This window comes from Miscanthus floridulus, chromosome 5 (genome assembly GCF_019320115.1).
Source record: "Miscanthus floridulus cultivar M001 chromosome 5, ASM1932011v1, whole genome shotgun sequence".
Classification (NCBI taxonomy): Eukaryota; Viridiplantae; Streptophyta; class Magnoliopsida; order Poales; family Poaceae; genus Miscanthus; species Miscanthus floridulus.
Window position 1 is genome coordinate 120,783,519 of NC_089584.1, and position 21,957 is coordinate 120,805,475.

Sequence of the window (21,957 nt, forward strand, 5' to 3'; positions counted from 1 at the left end):
GAATCATTTGAGGGCACTCAAGTCGTGAAGGGTGCAAAGGCATACATCCTCAAAGAAAAGTTTGCAAGCTTCAAGATGAAGGAGGATGAGAGTGTGCCGGAGATGTTTCATAGGCTTCAAGTGCTTATCAATGATCTCAAAGCACTTGGAGAAGAGGTGAAGGACAAGGACTTCTCCCACAAGTTCTTGAGATGCTTACCTTCAAGATTCGGCACATTGGTCACTATTCTAGTAAGGAGTGGTTTGGACACCATGACACCAAACCAAGTATTGGGAGATATCATGACTGATGATACATATAGAGATGAAGATGAGAAGGAAGAAAAGAAGGAGAAGAAAGATGAGAAGAAGAAGAGCATGGCATTCAAGGCCACATCATCAAGGGGCAAAGCTAAACAAGAGACATCAAGTGAAGAAGATGAATCTTGGGATGATGATGATGATGATGATGAGAAGATGGCTCTCTTTGTCAAAAGATTTAGCAAGTTCATGGTGAAGAAGGGCTACCATGCAAGAAGAAAGAAATCTCCATTCAAGAACAAAGAAGAGTCAAGAAGGTGCTTCAAGTGTGGAAGCAAAGATCATCTTGTTGCTCAATGCCCATAAAATAGCGACAATGATGATGACAACAAGAAGAACAAGAAGAAGGACAAGAAGGAAAAGAAAGAGAAGAAGGACAAGATGGCATTCAAGAAGAAGAAGGGTGGTTCATATGTAGTCACTTGGGATAGTGATGCTTCCTCAAGTGATGATGATGATGATAGTGATGATAACAAGACCACCAAGAAGAAGGTTCTTGCAAGCATTGCTATCAATGAGAAGCCTTCTCTCTTCGAATCTTCATCATGCTTCATGGCTAAGGCCACTAAGGTACAATCTTGTTATGATGAAAGCGATGAAGAACATGTTGATGATAATGAACATGAAAATGAAAATGATAGTGATAGTGATGATGATAAACCTACTAAGGACGAATTATTTGACATGCTAGAAGATGCTAAAGAACACTTTGACATTAAGAGAAGGGAATGCAAGAGCTTGAATAAGGAGGTAAAAGCCCTTGATGAGCTCAAAGCAACTCATGAGAAGCTAGAGGAAGCCCATGAGAAGCTTGGCAAAGCTCACAAAAAGCTTGAAAAAGCTCATTCTTCTTCGCTTAAAGAGCAAAATAAAAAGAAGCATGTTGAAACTTGCAATGTAGGTTTAACTTGTGATATAATTGATGAATCACTATCTATGCCTATCATTGTTGCTCCCACTAACCCTTCTTGTAGTACTTCCACTTCTACCTCATCTAGTAGTGATGGTCTCACTTGTGATGCCTCACTAGTGGTTGAGAATGAGAACCTCAAGAAGGAGGTCACTAAGCTCACTCACACCTTAGCTAAGGCTTATGGTGGTGAGGACCGCTTGCTTATGTGCTTGGGTAGCCAAAGAGCTTCTCTCTACAAAGAGGGATTGGGCTATAACCCCAAGAAAGGCAAAGCGGCCTTTGCTCCTCACAAGACTAGTTTTGTGAAGAACAACGGTCGGTTTTGCACTAGTTGTAAGCAAGTGGGTCACAAAGAGCAAGAATGCAAAAACAAGAGCAAAAATGCTAATGTATCCTCTATTAAGCTTGATTCATGCTATATGCTTACTAAGAGTACAAATGGTGTGAAGGCTAAGTTCATTAGTAAACCATGGATAGGCTCAAAGAAGAAAGCCATTTAGGTACCAAAGAGCCTAGTGACTAACCTTCAAGGACCCAAGCAAGTTTGGGTACCTAAAAAGAATTGATCTTCTTTTCTAGGTCAATTACAAAGCCGGAGGAAGGCATTGGGTTCTTGATAGTGGGTGCACTTAACACATGACCAATGATGCAAGAATATTCAACTCAATCAACACCAATGGCAATGATGGTTATGATAGTATCACATTTGGTGACAATGGCAAAGGCAAGGTCAAGGGACTTGGTAAGATTGCAATATCCAATGACATGAGCATATCCAATGTGTTGCTAGTAGAGAGCTTGAACTTCAATTTGCTATCCGTGGCTCAATTGTGTGATCTTGGATTCAAATGCATATTTGGGGTAGATGATGTAGAAATCATAAGTGTAGATGGCTCTAACTTGATCTTCAAAGGCTTTAGATATGAGAATCTATACTTGGTTGATTTCAATGCTAGTGAAGCTAGATTATCTACATGCTTGTTCACTAAGTCTAGCATGGGTTGGTTAAGGCATAGAAGGCTTAGTCATGTTGGAATGAAACAATTGAATAGATTGGTTAAGCATGACTTAGTTAAAGGCTTGAAAGATGTTGTGTTTAAAAAGGATAAGCTTTGTAGCTCTTGTCAAGCCGGCAAACAAGTTGGAAACACCCATCCTAAGAAAAGCATGATGAGCACTAGTAAAGCATTTGAGTTATTGCACATGAATTTTTTTGGGCCAACATAATACACTAGTATCGGTGGAAACAAATATGGATTTGTGATAGTGGATGACTACACTAGATACACATGGGTATTCTTTCTAGTGGACAAAAGTGATGTGTTTGCAACATTCAAATCATTTGTTAAGGGCATTCACAATGAGTTTGAAACAACCATCAAGAGAGTTAGAAGTGACAATGGTAGTGAGTTCAAGAATACTAGAATTGATGAGTTATGTGATAAATTTGGAATTAGACATCAATTCTCGGCCAAATACACTCCACAATCAAATGGCCTTGTTGAGAGGAAGAATAGAACACTTATTGATATAGCAAGGTCTATGCTTAGTGAGTACAATGTGAGTCAATCTTTTTGGGCTGAAGCTATCAACACGGCTTCCTATTGTAGCAAATGTCTCTATTGTCACAAATTGAAAGAGAAGACACCATATGAGCTCTTGAATGGTAGAAAGCCCAACATTGCATATTTTTAGGTCTTTGGTTACAAATGCTATATCTTGAAGAAAGGGACTAGATTGGGCAAGTTTGACAAGAAATGTGATGAAGGATTCCTATTTGGCTATTCCACTACAAGCAAAGCATATAGAGTTTGGAATTTGGATAGTGGTAGTGGTACTCTTAAGGAAGTTCATGGTGTTGAATTTGATGAAACCAAGGGTTCACAAGTAGAGAATGAGAACTTGGAAGATGTTAGAGGCATTCAACTTTCAAATGCCATGAAGAACATGGATATTGGTGAATTGAGGCCTAGGCAAATGAATGATGATGAAGATGATCAAGTGCAAGTGCTCTCCAACTCAAATGTGCAAGATGATACAAATCAAGCTAGTACAAGTGGATCTCATGACAATGAACAAGATTAAGTGGCTAGTACATCATCTCAACCCAATGATCAAGCAAGTGCAAGCAATCAAGTTCTAATCCTCCAACCAACCAATATTGCAAGAGATCATCCATTGGACACTATCATTGGTGATATTTCAAGAGGTGTACAAACAAGATCAAGATTGGCATCATTTTGTGAACACTTCTCATTTGTGTCATCCATTGAAGCAAAGAATATAGATGAAGCTTTGAAGGATGTTGATTGGGTGAATGCTATGCATGAAGAATTGAATAACTTCATAAGAAATCAAGTATGGGAATTAGTAGAGAGACCAAAGGGACACAATGTGATTGGAACCAAATGGGTCTTTAGAAACAAGCAATATCAAGATGGGATAGTAGTAAAGAATAAAGCAAGATTAGTAGCACAAGGCTATACACAAGTTGAAAGTGTTGACTTTGAAGAAACATATGCCCCAGTTGCTAGATTGTAAGCAATTTGAATCTTGCTAGCCTATGCTTGTGCCCACAACATCAAGCTCTATCAAATGGATGTTAAGAGTGCATTTCTCAATGGCTACATCAATGAAGAAGTATATGTAGAGCAACCTCCCAGTTTTGAAGATGATAAGAAGCCCAACCATGTATACAAGTTGAAGAAGGCTTTGTATGGATTGAAACAAGCACCGAGAGCAAGGTGGACACCACTTTTTTCATCAAGAAGATTAGAAAAGATCTATTTGTTTTGCAAATCTATGTTGATGATATCATATTTGGATCAACCAATCAAGATTTTTGTGATGAGTTTGGAAATATAATGGCTAATGAGTGTGAGATGTCCATGATTGGAGAATTGAGTTACTTTCTTGGTCTTCAAATCAAGCAATTGAAACATGGTACATTTGTAAGTCAAGGCAAGTACATCAAGGACATGATCAAGAAGTTTAATATGAGTGAAAGTAAAGCCATTAGCACACCAATGGGAACCAATGGCAACTTGGATAGTGATGCAAGTGGCAACATGGTGGATCAAAAGTTGTATCGGTCTATGATTGGAAGCCTACTCTATGTGACCGCATCAAAGCCGAATGTCATGTTTCGTGTATGCGTGTGTGCAAGATTTCAAGCCTCACCAAGAGAAAGTCATTTGAAGGCTACAAAGAGAATATTGAGGTACTTGAAGCATACACCAAATGTTGGTTTATGGTATCCCAAAGGAGCAAAGTTTGAGCTAGTTGGTTACTCTGACTCGGACTATGCGGGATGCAAGGTTGAAAGGAAGAGCACCTCGGGCACATGTCAATTGTTGGGAAGATCACTTGTTTCATAGTCATCAAAGAAGCAAAATAGTGTTGCATTATCAACCGCCGAAGCCGAATACATATCCGCCGGTAGTTGTTGTGCACAAATACTTTGGATGAAGGCCACTTTGAGTGACTTTGGAATTAAGTTCAAGAAAGTGCCATTGCTATGTGACAATGAGAGTGCAATTAAGTTAACAAACAATCTAGTTCAACATGCAAGAACAAAGCACATTGATGTCCACCACCATTTCATAAGAGATCGCCAACAAAAAGGGGACATTTGCATTGAGAGTGTAGGCACCGAAGATCAACTTACCGACATATTCGACAAGCCATTGGATAAGAAAAGGTTTTGCAAGCTAAGGAATGAGTTAAACATATTGGATTTCTCAAATATGTGTTGATGCCCCCCCACTCATATGACATGCCTCTCCTTCGAGCAATCCAAGGTAAAAGTTGATTGGCATGATAATACATCTTTGCTAAGGACATGATTAGTGCATCTAGTCACATTTTCAATTTTATTAGGATCTTTCAAGTGGTTCTATTTTATTAGGCTCATTCATGAAAATCAAATGATTTTGATGTTTATATGATATCACTATTGCTTCTATGCTTGACTTGATCTAGTGATAGCATATGACATGTTTATGGGCTTGTAAACCTAGTGTTTAATCTAGAAAATAAGCTATAAGTATTTAACTCAACATGGTACAAGATAACCCTTATTTGGAGGTGTGAAGAAGCTTGTCCTTGGATCAAACCGAGTTAGATATCTTTGGCAAATGATCTAGATTGGACCAAATTTGGGAAAATTATCCTCACCCCATTGATTGACATTGATAATCTCGACCCTACAAGTAATACTATCTATATCTTGAACCTTTGTGGTCATTGATGACAAAGGGGGAGAGAAACAAAGATAGTAGTAAAAATAGTGAAAAGGGGGGAGAAATATCATAAAGGGAGAGAAACATAAAGATATATTTGATATATGACATAGGGGGAGAAAAGTGACAAAGGAAAGGGATCAACTAAAATTTAGAGCACATAAGTAGGGGGAGCAAGCTCATGAACTTGTATGGTGCATTTTAATGTGCATTTCATATGTTTTGCTTGCATGGCACAAGTTTTAAATTTTGATATCCATGCTTGTGTGGTGTATGATAATTGTAGGATTGAATGATGAAATGAAAAACTAGCATGCATAGGTTATATAGTGATTTCATTTTCAAGTGTTGTTTCCAAGTGGTATCAAGCTAACCATGATGCTAAGGATGGTATAATGGTGTACTCCGATTGGTATCACGCTTCAAAGGTCCATCTTTTACACCTTAGCATCATGTGGTAAACATTGACTCCTATATTTCCTATCTAAGCATATGTGCAAGCTACAATCCAAACTCTTAGCACATATGTAGGGGGAGCAATTGCTACCATTTGGGGTTCATGAAACTTGTCCATATCCTTTTACACATGGTAAATATGCTTGGACAAGCAACATGAATTCAATTGAATTTTAATTCATATCTTTGTATAAGGGTTGTCATCAATTACCAAAAAGGGGGAGATTAAAAGCTCTAGTTTGGTTTTGGTAAATTGATGAAACCCTAAGTGCTAATCTAGTTTATCAAGTGATCATGATATAGGTAGCACACTCCAAGTTGTGAAGCAAACAAAGGTCATAGCATGATGAAGATGATGCCATGGTGATGATCGAGTGCTCGGACTTGGAAAGAAGAAAGAGAAAAATAAAAAGCTCAAGGCAAAGGTATAAACCATAGGAGCTATTTTGTTTTGGTGATCAAGACACTTAGAGAGTGTGATTATATTTAGGGTTGATAGCCATACTATTAAGAGGGGTGAAACTCGTATTGGAATGCGGTTATCAAAGTGCCACTAGATGCTCTAACTCATTGCATATGCATTTAGGATCTAATGAAATGCTAACACCCTTGAAAATATTTGTGAAAATATGCTAACACATGTGCACAAGGTGATACACTTGGTGGTTGGCACATTTGAGCAAGGGTGAAGAAGTTAGAGGTGAAATAGAGTTGGTCGCAATGATGCTGGTGTCGGTCAAAGGACCGGACGCTGGGTCGCTCAGTGACCGGACGCTGAAGGGCAGCGCCCGGTCGTGTTGTCGAACGGCACAGTAATTAGGGTTAAGCACCAGACACTGGGGTGTGTTCGGTCAAGCATGACCGGACGTGTCCAGTCGGCAAAAACATATTTTGGACCCTTACTGTAAACGACCAGACGCTGAGGGTCCAGCGTCCGGTCAACTCTATCGGAGCGTCCGATCAACATTTTGACCGTTGAGATCAAACGTTCACTGTTGAACGCAAGAGACATGTGGCCACCATCGGGCGACCGGACGCTGAGGAGCAGCGTCCGGTCAGTAGGACCGGAGCGTCCGGACACCCCGATCAGTGCCCAGTGAAGGGGTACAATGGCTCTATTTTGTGGGGGCTTCTATTTAAGCCCCATGGCCAGCTGTAGCTCACAACTCTTGGCCATTTGCATTGACATAGCAACCTTGTGAGCTTAGCCAAAACCCTCCCACTCATCTCCATCATTGATTCATCTTCATAGTGAGATTGGGAGTGATCCAAGTGCATTGCTTGAGTGTTTGCATCTAGAGGCACTTGGTGTTCGTGTTTCGCTGTGGATTTTGCTTGTTACTCTTGGTTGTTGCCACCACCTAGATGGCTTGGAGCAGTGAGGATCGTCGAGCGGAGGGTGGTGATTGTCTTCGGCTCTGATCGTGGTGATTGTGTGGGGTTCTTGACCTTTCCCCAGCGGAGAGTCAAAAGGTACTCTAGTGGATTGCTCATGGCTTGTGTGATCCTCATCTTGGGTTGGTTGTGCGGCAGCCTATTGAGGGTTTGGCGTGTGAAGCCAATTAGCGTGTGAACCTCCAAGTGAGTGAATCGCCACAATGAGGACTAGCTTGTCGGCAAGCAAGTGAACCTCGATAAAAAATCATTGTGTTCATCCTTTGATTCTGAGGTGATTGGTCTTCATTGATATTGATTCTTGTGATTGATTGGTTCACTCCTCGACGCGGCAGTATAACTCGCTTGATCACTCTCTTTACTTTACCGCAAACTAGTTGACAAGCGCTTTAGTGTAGCTAGTTGTGAGAGCTTGCTTGGTTGGTTGGTGTGGCTCTTTAGTTAGCCTTTGAGAGCACACTAACATAGGGTAGTGTCATAGCTATTGTGTGAATCAACACTATCTAAACTAGAATTGTGGTAGGTGGCTTGCATTTTGAGTAGGCTAGCGCAACACTTGCTTCGCCTCATAATTGTCTAACCTTTTATTAAGTGTTGTTGTAGAAATTTTTATTAGGCTATTCACCCCCCTCTAGCCATTAGGACCTTTCAGTAGTGCCATGTACATGATCCTCAAGCCTTCGATTGTAACATGTCCCCTTACCAAAACCAATGTGACGGTCACACTGTCGTCTCTGTGTCCCCTTCGGCTCCTAGGTCTTCCAGCAGCACATTCAGCGCCACCCTCATGCTGGTCCGTAGAACCATGTAACACCCCTGGTGTTAGTCTTGCCTAATTGCACTTGCATTTCATGATCATGAGCATCCTTCATCCATTCATGAGCATATATCACTTGAAACATGTGAAACATGACTATGAAACAAAAGTATCATTTCAATTGTTTTTCATCGTTTCAGTACCTTTAGTGCTTGATTATTGTATGACCAATGTATGATATGGCTAAATATATTGTTAATCATCTTAACTATGCTTAGAAAGTCATTAGGAACAATGTTCATGTTGATCATTTTGCCTAATTAAGTTTCCAAGTCATGGGTTGACTTGTTTTGACCCTAGGACCCTTTGGTTTGACTGTTCAAAAAGTACCACTTAGAATGTTTGCATGTCTGAGCAACCTAAAACAAAGTTGTAGCAAATTATATAAGGAACAAAAGTTATTTTGTGACCAAGTCATGAAAATGTGCACAACATGCTCAAAACGGTCCCACAAGTCAGAAATTGGGTTGGGTTCAACACTTAGAAATTTCTAAGTATAAACTCCATTTTTCAGTTTCTTGAACACAACTTTGGCATGATTTTACTCTCTGTCCTTTGCGAATTAGACATTGATCTCTAAATGAGTTTTGTAGCTGGCATGTAGGTGTACAACTTTTGTTTTGAATTCTTTCGCTAAAGATCAACGGATTAGGAGATAGAGCACCATCATTTGGCGCTGTCAATCAGTTCCTTGTCCTCTGAATCGATCTACAGTGTTCCGGCTTCAGTCAGTTCATGGCCGACCAAGGTCAGATGGTGGCCGCCGCGTGTCCGCCACGCGCTCGGCTTGCCCTGACCACGCAGCGCGCTGGCTGGCTTGAAGAGGAGCGCGCCCTGCTGCCCTCCGCACGTGCTCTGCCCTCATTCACCCCTCCGTGCCTTCCCCATTCGCAGCCATAGCGCACCGCCGATGCCATCAGCTCCGCCGAGCTCGCTCGAGCTCGCCGTGGCGCCACAGCCACCACCATCCAACCCGTAGCTCCGCCATCGCCTCACGGAGCCAGCCAAGCTGTAGGTGAGCGACATTGTCGAACCGTGCACCACCGCGGCATGGCCACCATGGTCGCCACCGGTGATCTCACGCGGTCCCGCCTGACCGCTTCACCGTAGCCGCTAGCCATAGCATAGGAAGGTCCGCCTTGTTTACCAAGAGCTTACGCGCGCCTTGTATGGCCACCAACCGTCAGGGTTCACCAGAGCACCACCGTGCGCCATGGCTGAGCCACCGTGGGCCATGGCCGGCATCCCTGGAGTCCACTAGAGTCTAGTTTTAGGGGTACTATGGATGCGAGAGGCCGAGGTGAGCACGCCGGTGTCGTCGGGTTCACCGGAGAACTCGCCGTCGGTGAATTCCGCAGCTGCTGCGCCGTCGTCCCCCTCCGTCCCCTATTTTCTCTCGCTGACGTGCGGGCCCCTTTTGTCAGTCGCCGCTGCTGCGAGGGAACCGGAGCTGGGCTGCGCCGTTCTGGGCTGTGTGCGCGCACAGTCGTGGGCCGCCTAAGCCGTTCGGGCGGGCCTAGTAGCGTTTAAATGAATTGTTTTCCATTTATTCTTTATTATTTAAAATTTGAAATGGTTTGAAAAATGTTTGGGTACTCAAAGTTGTTCCAAACCTGTTAAAATAAATTTGTCTAGGTTCCTTATCATCAGATCTACTTGGGAAAAATTGTGCATGTCATTTTTGAGATACTTTGATGTAGAATTTTATTTAATCATGAATATTGCTGATAACTTGAAAAATATGTAGAAAAATCTATAGGCTTCAGAAAAATATGATTCCAAGTTTGTTAATCTTCTTATGTCATGTATTTGCTAGGAAAAATATGTTTCATGCATGTGCTGTGGGAAAATTTTGAGGTGTAGTTCAAGTACCTTTAATAGCTGATTTTTGTTATTTTTGCTAGAGAGCAAACTTTGTATAAAACATGCATGTGATAATTTTTGTACAGTCATTGTATGCTATGAAGAACATAGGAAAAATACTAACTCTGTTGTTTGACACTTTTCACAGTACAAAGTATTTTCATGTACAAAATCATGCCATAGCTTGTGATTTTTGTGTAGGCTAATCCACTCATTCAAACACCATGAAAATCTGATGGTAGACTTCTTAGGGTAATACTATGCTGTAGTAATTTTCTAAGATTTTTCTAAGCAAGAAAAATAGAGGTTGCTATTCAAACCTATTATTAATTAGGCTTTAATTAAGCATTGCTTTATGTGTTTAAGAAATTAGCAAAGCTTTGGTGTATCGTTGAAGCATTTAATAAAATGTGTTGAATTAACATATTAGTAGTAGAAGAGAATGCAGTAGATGACATGTGCTTGTAGTATATTTTCTTGGATGATATTGACTACCTTGCATTCAAACATATCCATTGTATTCATCTCATCCGATGCACCGATTACATAAGCACTTACGCACATTGCATCATACAGGATCGCAAACCGAGAACCCCGTCGTCATACCCGAGGAGCCCGAGGAGTAGTTTGAGGTGCAGCCATAGGAAGTGCCAGAAGCCGACGAGGAGGACGTTGAGGAACTTCCGGAGTGCCCCGATCACCGTCCGAGCTCCTTCAAGAGAGGCAAGCCCTAGAGCATTTTCTCCCGGTTTGCAATTATTAATTAAATGCTTTACTTTAATTGATGCATTACGTTCAGGAGTTGTTTGCAACCGTTGATGCATTATACCTTGTTTACCTTTGTTATACTATATCCTTGTTACCCTGGTATCCGCAGTCGAGTCAATGCTTAGCTGGCTTAGACCGGTAGAAGTCAGGTGATTTTCTGTCACCTGCGAGCTATAGGTGGTTACCTGGATCTGCTTGGATGACTATGAAGTCATGGTATAACTAAGTGTTAAATGAAGTTGAGACCGGACAGAGACTTGCAGAGTTTTGGACTGTAGTGCTTTCCGTCTGTGTCGATTAAGGACCGACCGTTGTTGGGCCTCGAGTCATGTTGAACGCATGCCTTACATTTAGCTGGCCGGATAAAGTACCTTTCGACCGTGAAGCTGGGAGATTTTTCGGGCCGAGTAGATTGCCCGCAATGCACTGTGCCGAAGCAGGTGTGGTAGGACACGGGGGCGGGATGATAAGACCAAAGTGCAGTCGGTCGGCCCTCGGGTACATGTGGTTCCTAGCAAACTCGAGATTCCTAGAAAGTTGACTCGGTGATCAATATCTCACTTTAGCAGGTGAGTGAGGTTTGTGTAAGGAATAAATCACCAGCTGGTTAGGAATCGATTCGAATCGCCATCGCTCCTGGATAGTGAGCACTTGACTTGAGTGACTTCATCGTAGTAAATGTTTATGGAACACTTGGATAGTTATAATGAATATGACAGTATGGAAGTTGTTTAATGATCATTGGTTATCATTATCTGCTTAATCACATGTTTACTCTAGTATAGGTGCAAATCTAGTCGACAGGTTCATAATAATTAACTTGGCAATAATGCTTTTAGAAAGGTTCTTGAAATGCTAAAAATGCTTCTTTTGCAAATGAGTCAGCTACACTACTATAAAGCCCTTCATAATCCTTGGTGTCACTTATTTTCGGTTATGTCGGGTAAGTCTAGCTGAGTACCTTCTCGTACTCAGGGTTTTATTCCCACTTATTGCAGATGGGCAGATGTATTACGGCTACTGTATCAATTGCCTGTATCCTGCGATGGGTGATGCTTAGGACCATGGGCATGGTCATTCCTTACATCTCGTCTGATGCTTTTGTTGGAGATGATCATTCGCTGGCACTATATTTAAACTTCGCGTGAGTGTGTGTGTGTTTTGAACAAATGACTTCTGCTACTTTTATTCGAACTGGTTTTGTAATAACTATGTTGAAACTCTGATGTATCTGAGATTGTGAACTTTTATGTAATATGTGATGGTGACCGCTAAACTTATTACGATCTTGGCTGGAGTGGAAGTTGGTTTGAAATCCTTCGTGATTTCACTGACTACCGGGTTATATGGGCTTAAGTTTGCTAAATCGTCTGCTCTGGCGGATGATTTTCTTACTTAATTTCGTATAATTAGTCGGTTCTGTTACAAACCATTCCCTCCTTGCCCAGATGCTTGAGGGTAACGAAGGACCCGACCATCTCCCTCCCTCCCTGGCGGGACCTTGTGGTACTCCCTTGCGTTCACGTACACAGGGGCTGAAGCTACACTATAGTTAGGGGGTGCACATACACCCTTCCCCTAAAATGCAAAATCAATGAGTTTGGTTAAAATTTTACCATATATGCATCCCCGTGAGACATGTTTATGCACCCACAAGGCAAGTGCAACCCCTTTAACTTGCTCTAGCTTCGCCACTGCACGTACACATCAAACCTGATGAGGTCTGCGCCGTCCGCCTCGATGCCCTCGACCAGCACTACGCTGTCGGATGCCTCACCTCCGCCATCACTACCACAGTCAAAGGACATCGAGAAGCGGACGGACTCCGATACTACGCCAATAGGATTTTTAGGGGCAGGCTCAATACCGTTTATAGCAACAGGTTTGGTCAGTCACCTTACCAAATCGTTGATACAAATGGTTGATTTATAGGGCAGTTGGCCAGCCGCCCCTACCAATCCAATTTATATCCATTTTTTAGAAATCAAGAAATCAGGCCAAAAATACCATTTTTTAATCTGGGGAGGCCCCCCACTAGTCAGCCACCTGCACCGCCCACTCCGTTAAAGTCGTAAGTCACGGTATTTTTCATGGGAAAATCACGTGTTTCATGGCCGGTGGGATTCTAACCTGTGACCTCCCCTCGTGTGATACTCCTCTAACCACTGTATCTCACACTCACTTTTGTCCAATATATATTTTCTTTCCCCTCATATTATCCTCAACCGAGTTTAAATTGATTGTTTGAGGCCCTAAATGAATTCAAATGAAAAAGTTCTCAACTACAACGTTGTATAACTTTTGTATAACTTTCTAGAGTCTGCAACTTTTATTTTGATAGTTTCTCCATCCAAGGTCGTTTACAAAATTTGAATTTTAAATTTGAGAAATTCAAATATAGTTTTCCTTGACAAGATGATTTCAAATAAAAAAGTTGTCAGCTACAAAGTTGTATAACTTTTCGAGCTCTATAACTTTTACTTTAGTTGTTTCTCCATCTGAGGTTATTTGAAAATATTCAAATTTTAAATTTAAGAAATTCAAACGTAATTTTCCTTGATAAGATGATTTCAAATCAAAAAGTTATCAACTACAAAGTTGTATAACTTCTCGAGATTTATAACTTTTATTTTGGTTATTTCTCCATCCAAAGTCGTTTGAAAAATTCAAATTTCAAATTTGAGAAATTCAAACGTAGTTTTTCTTGACAAGATGATCTCAATTGAAAAAGTTGTCAACTACAAACTTCTATACTTTTTGAGATCTATAACTGTCGGGTTCATAAACCCGGGGTCCCTCATGGACCTTCTTCCTAGCAAAAGCTCAGCCTAGCAGACGACGTCGCGAACGACGCACAACTCTTGGGCCGGCCCAAAAATCTAACGACAGGCCAGAAGGGCGATCTAGTCTCTGATCGGATGTCTTGGCTAAGGAGGAACGACACTCGCTTCTAACTCTGGGCCGCCTCTCTGACTAGAAGGCCTAGCCAAGGAGGAACAACGCTCGCTTCCGACTCTGGCTCACCTCTCCAACCGGAAGGCCTGGTCAAGGAGGAACGACGCTCGCTTCTGACTCTAGCCCGCCTCTCCGACCAGAAGGCCTAACCAAGGAGGAACGACGCTCGCTTCCAACTTTGGCCCGCCTCTCCGACCGGAAGGCCTGGCCAAGGAGGAACGATGCTTGCTTCTGACTTTGGCCCGCCTCTCCAACCGAAAGGCACCTGTTTCTCTGACCAGGAGTACACCAAACCTCTGCTTATAGCTCTTCTCCGACTAGGAGGCCAGAGCCGACTGGGGAATGATCGATCGGGGATGCCCGCTCGGTGAAGACCCAGGAAACGAACACAGCAAATAAGGCAGGGCGCTCTAGTCAAACTGCAATACCAGTGACCGTACCCTGTACACCTGCAGAACAGTACTATCAGGTCATGTCAGAAGGGTACTTTATAACCTTCTAGACATGTTAGAACACCAATAGTGTTGTGGGCGCTGACATTTGACCTACAGTACGATAGGCGCCGACATTTGCCATACCAGAAGAACACGGTGGAACCAACCATATGCGTCCAGCCATCAACAATATTGTGGGTGCTAACAAACCGCCTTGTACTCGACGGCGTGGGCAACAAGACTAGGAAACACACACACACACACTCCCTTTCTCTCACTCTCTCTCTTGTAAAGCTGTCCCCTTCATCTATAAAAGGGGATGCGCTCTCTCCAAATGAAGGATCGATTCGGATAACGAACGACTCGAATGACCAACAACAAACAATAGATGGATCATTCTAATTCTCTCTGCTCGGCTTTAGCATTCTAAGGCCAAACAGAGCATACATGCAAACACTTAGCGCACGTCAGAGCTCCCATCACTCTTGGCCCTTTAGTCTGGAGTCTAACCGGACCTCTGATACCCCTATCTTACTCCCTCTTGTTTATAACCCCATAGCAATTTTCGGGCACCTAGGCTCAGGAATAAAGTCACCGACCGACTCAAACTGGACGTAGGGCACATTGCCTGAACCAGTATAAACCCTATGTCATTAAGTGCTAGGCCACATCCGATCACAACGTATGGCAAAACTACAAATATTTATGTGTTGGTCACTTTTCGCATCGACAAATGGCGCCGTCCATGGGGAAGACGCTGTATGTTCACACTTTTGGTCATCGGATGGCCCACCTTTCCACCGTCTTCGGCATGGCGAGCTCAAGCGATGCAACTCGCTTTGGCTCACTGGAGTTTCCCATGCTCCCACCTATTGGTATGTGGGTTCCTCCCATCTTCAAGCCGTATCAGGCCTTCCTCTTCAGAAGCCTGGACTTCGTCACTGACCGGCTCGGCGTACTACACCTCCACGAGGAGGCACTTGTTCCGGTGCCCATTGGAGGGGTGCCCTTCGTTGGCTCTAGGACTCCCGGCGACTTCAATGAGGAGGTGCATGTGGTTTGCTCCGAGCATACGCTGGGCTCAAACCCCGTTGTGAGTAACGTACATACTGTTCTTTACTCACTTTTTATATTTTCCACCGACTCTCCGGAGGGACCCCATTGTCATTGCCATGACTACCATGCAACCGGTTCTCCTATGACCTCGTGTCCCCCGTAGACGCGTACGCATGGGAGCTCCGAAAGATGCTAGCGTCGCCCCCTCTCACATCCGAATTCATGGGGATGGCAGGCCATGCTCCTACCTCTTTCCACAACCTCATGGATGATGATGTCGAGAGCGATGGCTCTAGCATCGGCAACATCATGGCACCTAGCCACCCTCTATCCCAGGAGTGCGCTATGGCAGACGCCCCAGGACAGCCGCCGGTGGTAGCAGAGTCTCTACAGACCCACACCCCTCTGGACCATCGTGTGGAGGCCCTCGCATGTGTGTAGGGGCACGACGAGCAGCAACAACAAAGGCGGTAGAACCAGCCACCACCTGCGCTGGTGCGCTCGGCACACCACATTGCGCCTCATGCGTGTAAACCAGCGAGCGATGCCCGGGGTCACGCCCGCCAGGTTTAGCGCAACATCATTGATGGGGGGAACTATCCTCCATAGTTCGCTTGGGCTGGCCAGAACATCGCTGCAGCGACGATGCTTCTGCGCGGCCTTCCCGAGCCTATCGACCCATAGGAGCAGGTGGTCCACCGGAACCTCCGGGCGCTGGTGGAGACTGCTGCCATTCAACAGGCAGAAAGCTCTGCGTCGTGCCACCAACTCACAACCTCCCTCCCCACCAGTGGAGCGGGGACACACCAGATGAATCACTTCATTCACTCACCACTACAGTAGTCGAGCACGGAATAGGAGGCCGTAGCGGCATCATGGCCTGATCTGGCGCCCGCTCCACACCGACCCCCTATGCACAAGCGGCTTGGACTGAACCGAGATGCTCGCAGCGTCATCAACAACCGACGTCGAGCCTGGCATGATGATGACCTCCATCGGGCGATGGTGAGAGTAGGCAGTACGGGTCCTGGCCGGACCATTAACGGGAGCGGTGAAACACAACCCAGGCATGGTCACTGACCGACGACCGAAGTCCCAGCCTAGATGGCCTAGGACCTTGGGCCTTTGGCCAACGCATCTAGAGAGCATTGTTCCCACAATGCTTCCGACTGCCTACCAACATCACCAAGTATACCGAGGAGACGAATCTCGATATATGGCTCGAAGACTACTTGGCTCGCCTGCTGAGCTAGAGGAGTGGATGATGACCACTTCATCATTCAATACCTCCCCATCTACATGGGAAAACATGTTCAAGCATGGCTTGAATTCCTCCCACATGACAACATCCACGACTGGGCGGACCTCAAGAGGATCTTCATCGAGAATTTTCTGGCGATGTATGTCCACCTTGGGAACTCCTAGGTCCTCAGGAGCTACCAGTAGGAGCCCAACGAGTCCCTACGGGATTACATCCATAGGTTCTCAAAGCAATGCAACTCCCTTCCTGATATCATTGATATGGATGTCATTAGTGCATTCCTCTACGGGATAACCTACGAGTCCCTGATCCACAAGCTTGGCTGCTTGAAGCCCTGTACCACTCGTGACCTGCTCGACATCACCACAAACCATGCCTCCAGTGAGGAGGCAGTCGGAGAGGTCTTCAATGAAGCCTAAGAATGAACCAAACCGATCCATAGGGTTCACACCATTCTTCATGGCCTACGGAGCTAAAGTAGTGCTGCCCTCCGACCTCGACCATGGCGCCCCAAGAGTGAAGGCCTTCAACCGCGACTGAGCCATGAAGTCTCAGCAAGATGCAGTCGACCTGCTTGAGGAGGCCTATAAGACGACCTTCATCCATTCTGCTCGCTACCAGCAAACTCTCTATAGGTACTATGAAAGGAAAGTCAGAGGGAGGATCCTCGAGGTCGAAGACCTCATGCTTTGAAGGACCCAATCGACTAAGGAGAAACACAAACTCTCTCCACCATGGGAAGGATCCTATACGGTGATCGAAGTGATCTGACCAGACGCCTACCGACTGAAGGACGACAATGATGATGTTCTCACCAACACTTGGAACATCGAACAGTTATATCGTTTCTTCCCCTAAAATTTGGTTTTACCATTTTCTTTCATTCAACGTTCACTCCTACAAAGCACCCCGGCCCGAACACTTTTGGCCCAGGTCGCTCGGGGGCTCCATGAGGGTGCGATACCACCTCTCTCTTTTACTATCATATAAGTAAATACTTTTTACCCGAACAAAAGGGTAGTCCGTAACTTTAATTACCCTATGTAACTTATGCTTCAAACATTCCAACCGATCACACCCTGCCACGACCTACGGTTATGAGCAGCTGAGCCTTATGGGCCATGTCTGGTTTCTTAAGGTTGCAGCCTACGGTTCAAATGGGCAGGTGCGAAAAAGAAAGAATAAAAAACAAAGCTATGCTAGGGTAAAAATAAGGAACGAATGGGACAAGCTGCCCCGAACGAAGTGATTCATCACAAAATGAAAATTGATGTATTCATCAAAACAACTGTTCACACGGGGGGCTTCCCCATGAACTTATCCTTTACATATGCTAAGTACCTCTACTCTAATTTCTACTATGGCTACCCAACGACATCGCTACTGGCTCGACCAGCGAAGATAAGGACTGCTCGGTCTCTGTCGCAATGATGTTTGGCTCGGTCGGAGGCGGGGCAATGTTCGCTTTCAACCCAGGCTTTGCTCCATCCACAGGCTAGATGACGTCTTCCTGGCATACACCTTCAGCCGCGCTCACATAGCGAGCCTCCATCACCCACTACGTGGAGACTTGCTCGGCCACCAACTGTGTGTATGGCAGCAAGCTTTCCCCGAGCGCATGGATGGCATTTGGGCTCCAGCCATCGACATACCCGCTAGAGATGGCGGCAAAGTCTAGGTCTGGGTGGTGCGTCACCACCGAAGTCAGCACCCCTGATGTCCTGTAAAACATCTCATCGGAGATAAGTGCCCAAACTTCATCCGGGGCCTCTGCTAGTTGGATGGCAGGCGTGCTAGTGCTTAGCACCGACTCGAACACCTCCGAGACGACAACCTGGGCAACATTGTAGATCTGGTCAAGCTCCCCCTCGAGAGCACGTCGCTCTTCAAGGGACTTGGCTAGCGCCTCCATGCTCTGACCGATCGTCGCCTTGGCTGTCTCTAGGTCCTACTCTAGAGAACCAACCCTTCCGTCTAGCTCTAGAAGAAGGATGACAAGCTCAGAAGCAAGCTAAAGGAAAAAAACCAAGACATCAAAGATGGAATAGGTACATACCAATGTGGGTGTTCTCAAGGATGGAGAGTCCCTCCTCCTACCGAGTCACCTGCTCGCATAGCCGAGCATTTAACTCCTCCGTCCCCAGCACCTACCCCCGAAGCACGAGCACCTCCTGGTCGAGCTCCAATCGAGCCTTCTGCTACAACTCTAGGGCCTCCAAGGAACTCTAGAGCACCACCTCGATCTTTGCTAGGGATTTCTAGAGTGCTGCCTTGGTATCCACCTGGCAGACCTTCGCCGCATCAAGTCCCCGCTCAGCGGTGATCACCTCGACCGCCCGGTCTTGAGACTCACGGCGGGTGTACTCCAGCTAGCACTCAAGCTTAGTGACCCACCACGATGCCGTAGCCTCCCACTCCATCCGAGTGTGCACCTCCCAAAGAAAACAGGACTTGCGGCTCGACATCTCCTCCAAGCCCTATAAAGCAAGAAGCAGGCGTGCTGAGACAACAAGTGAAAGACCTAGGAGCCAAGGACAAACATAGAAAACTTACCTCTATGATGCAGGGCAGGTCGACCATCACCGCCTAATGGACAGACTTGACCTGCTCTAAGGCCCCCTCGAGCCTCGCCCTGGTTTGGGTGAGATCGGACTCCATTGTGAGTCGTCTCCCCCCAAGTATGTCCCAGAGCTGCACCTCCTCCTTATCCCGAAGGATGAACCACACCTTCCTTGGGTCGTCGGGGCAGGGCCACACCAGGTCGGTGGTCACCCACAACTCACTAGAAGGCCCAGCCGCCGACTGGACCATAGCTAGCTCCTACGATGACGGGATGGTCGGTGGCTCCACCTTGGTGCCTATCTTACCAGGGTAGGGGACCTCCACCTCCTCGACCTCATGGACCACCGCCGAATGCTCTACCTCTAGCCTAGCCACATCGCCTCCCGATGCCTCTAGCTCCGACCAGGAGGGTGAGCCATGCTTCCCTCCACCGGGCATGGTAGGGAGCCTGGTCTCCCTCCCCTCTTCCTCTATAGCTGATGCAGGAGGGATCACGAGGGTCACCTCCAACCTGACCTCCACGATCGCCACCGAGATAGCCGCCAACACTGTCACCGCCGCTGCCGTCGTACTTGTGATCGATCGAGAGGACCTAGCCCCTGAAGGGGAAGGTCGCACCGCCACCACCCTGCTCTCCTCGCCGCTCATCGCGACACGCTGCATGGTGGGCCTCCACTCCTCCCACATGGGAGGCGAGGCAATGCTCAACCCCATCAGTATCTAGCCACTGTCAAAAAATATAGGTCAGTTGCATTAAAAAACTCAATTATGAGATAAAAGAAACAAAGAAAGCCTACCAGGACACAAGTGGTAGGGCTCTGAAGCCTCGACCCGCTGGCAATGGGACCACCAGACAAGGGCCGCTCGTAGGTCACGAGCCATGCCCCTCACCTTGACCAGGGGGGAGTCGACCCGGATGGCTCCCGATCGCCCTGCGAGTCACCGCAACCGCCGGCTCTAGGCACGCCGAGCGAAGCAGCTAGTGGGGCATCCCCCATTGTGGGTCACATGCCGATGCCGGCCCCGATGCTCTGATCGCCTAGCCTACCCCGCCATACCTAGAGCAGGTGGGGACAAGGCCGGCGATAATTTTGAAGGGTGCAGCGACCGTGTCCGCTTGACCTCCCACTCATCGATAGCGTCCAAGCTCATAGCACGCTTCCTTGGCATGGGAACATTGCCGCGCCTCTCTGCCTCCTGCCCACCGCTAGCGGACGTGTCTGTAGGCTTGTGATGCTCCATCGAGGTCATGATGACTTCCTAGCCTCCCTCATCTTTAGAAAAGATCACGTCATCACCCATCTCTGTGGGTTCCTCTGACTCGAGCTCCGCCTCTACGTCGCTCCTATTTTCGCCAGCCCACACTCACCGGGCGATCACCTTCCTTCTGGTGCCGACGCCGAGCCTTCTTAGCTCTCTTCTTCTTCTTACCGTCTGCCACCTCCTTCAGGGCCACCTACTGAGCCACGCCCTCTAGCCCCTTCAGAAGGTGCGGATCGAGATTTATAACCGGTGCGTCCCTGTGAAACGGATGACTTGAAGTCAAATTATAGGAGAGCAAGATCGAAAGGGACACATGAATAAGGAAAGGAGAATGAACCAGATTGGGTAGCTTCCCTAGCGTGGAGAGGTCTGGGCTTTCCTTCAAGGGTCTCTACAGGCCTTCAGTTGCAGCACCCGGTCGAGTTGGCTCTAGACTTCATCCTTCGCCAACTACACCAGCGACCCATGGTTGGGGTCCATCGGGTCGGAGTACAGCCACATGCAGCTACGTCCTTTCCGCTAGTGGGGCAACCCGATGGTGGAAGAAGGTGTGGAATACCCGCACCCCATCGAGGCCATGCTGCAACAGCTTCTGGTGCTCCGCCCCGATGATCTCTAGCTTGTTCTACCGGCTAGAAGGGCCCCACGACTAGCTCTCCCGCCTCTCCAGTCTCCTTCCGGTGAACGGCGGGAGCGGCGCCTCCATTGGGTTCCTTATATAGAACCACTCTCCGTGCCACCCCCGATTAGAGTCGTAGGGGGTGTACGTAGGGTAGGAGCCTGATGAACTCGGCTTCTTCTGTAGGGCAAAGCCACCAATTAGCGTGGTCCTGGCTAGCTTCCCCTCCGACAAGGCTCACCCGGTGAAGATCCATCGGAAGAAGTCCACGTGCGGCTCCATCCTGAAGAAGGCCTCGCAGACGATGACAAAGCCAGCAACGTGCAACACCCTAGTCGGACTGAGGTGCTACAGCTCTAGGCCCCACTCATTGAGGAGCCCACATAGGAACTAGTGCGTGGGGTATCCGAGCCTGCGCTCATGGAAGGCGAGGAAGGAGACGACCTCGCCGGCCTAAGGTCGCTAGAAAGCCTCCCCCGCAGAAGCCCTCTAGTGCGCCACCTCCTTCGACGGAAGCAGCCCCTTCTCGGTGAAGGCGGCTAGCACCGTCTCATCCATGTTTGATGGTCTCCAGCTCAACATTGCGCTCCGGATTTAGGAATGGATCTGTGAGTTTCTCCTCTCCCTCTCTCTACCCTTTTTCTCCTAGGAACCACCACGGCACACGAACGCTCTTGCTGAGAAAGAAGAAGGAGGAGAGACGACAGTTGGGGAATAGGCGAAGGAATGGGACAAAAGCCCTCTTCCTTCCCCTATTTAAGGAGGAGGCATAGCAGTTGGAGAAAGGCGAAGGATTAGGGCAAAAAATCCTCTCCTTTCCCCCATTCAATGCGGATGGGATGCGGTGGGACATGTCCTGACTGATAGGATGCGCCCTGCTTGATGAGACAGCACCTGGTTAGACGGAATGTGGCCTAGGCATGGCCCACCACTACCGCATGTCGGGCGCGAGGAACTAGGTGCAACCGCATGCTGGCGGCCCTCCGCCTTCCCAAGCAAGACTTGGAAGGGCCCAACAACAGGATCTCCACCAAGGAGAGACCAACGGGCTTCC

General features: G+C 46.5%; 1 pseudogene; it reads right to left on the reverse strand.

Annotated features, from left to right (window-relative positions):
* LOC136455243 (protein DETOXIFICATION 19-like) overlaps positions 1-18,371 on the reverse strand; it is a 34,993-nt pseudogene extending 16,622 nt beyond the window's left edge.
* Positions 18,372-21,957: the final 3,586 nt, after the last annotated feature.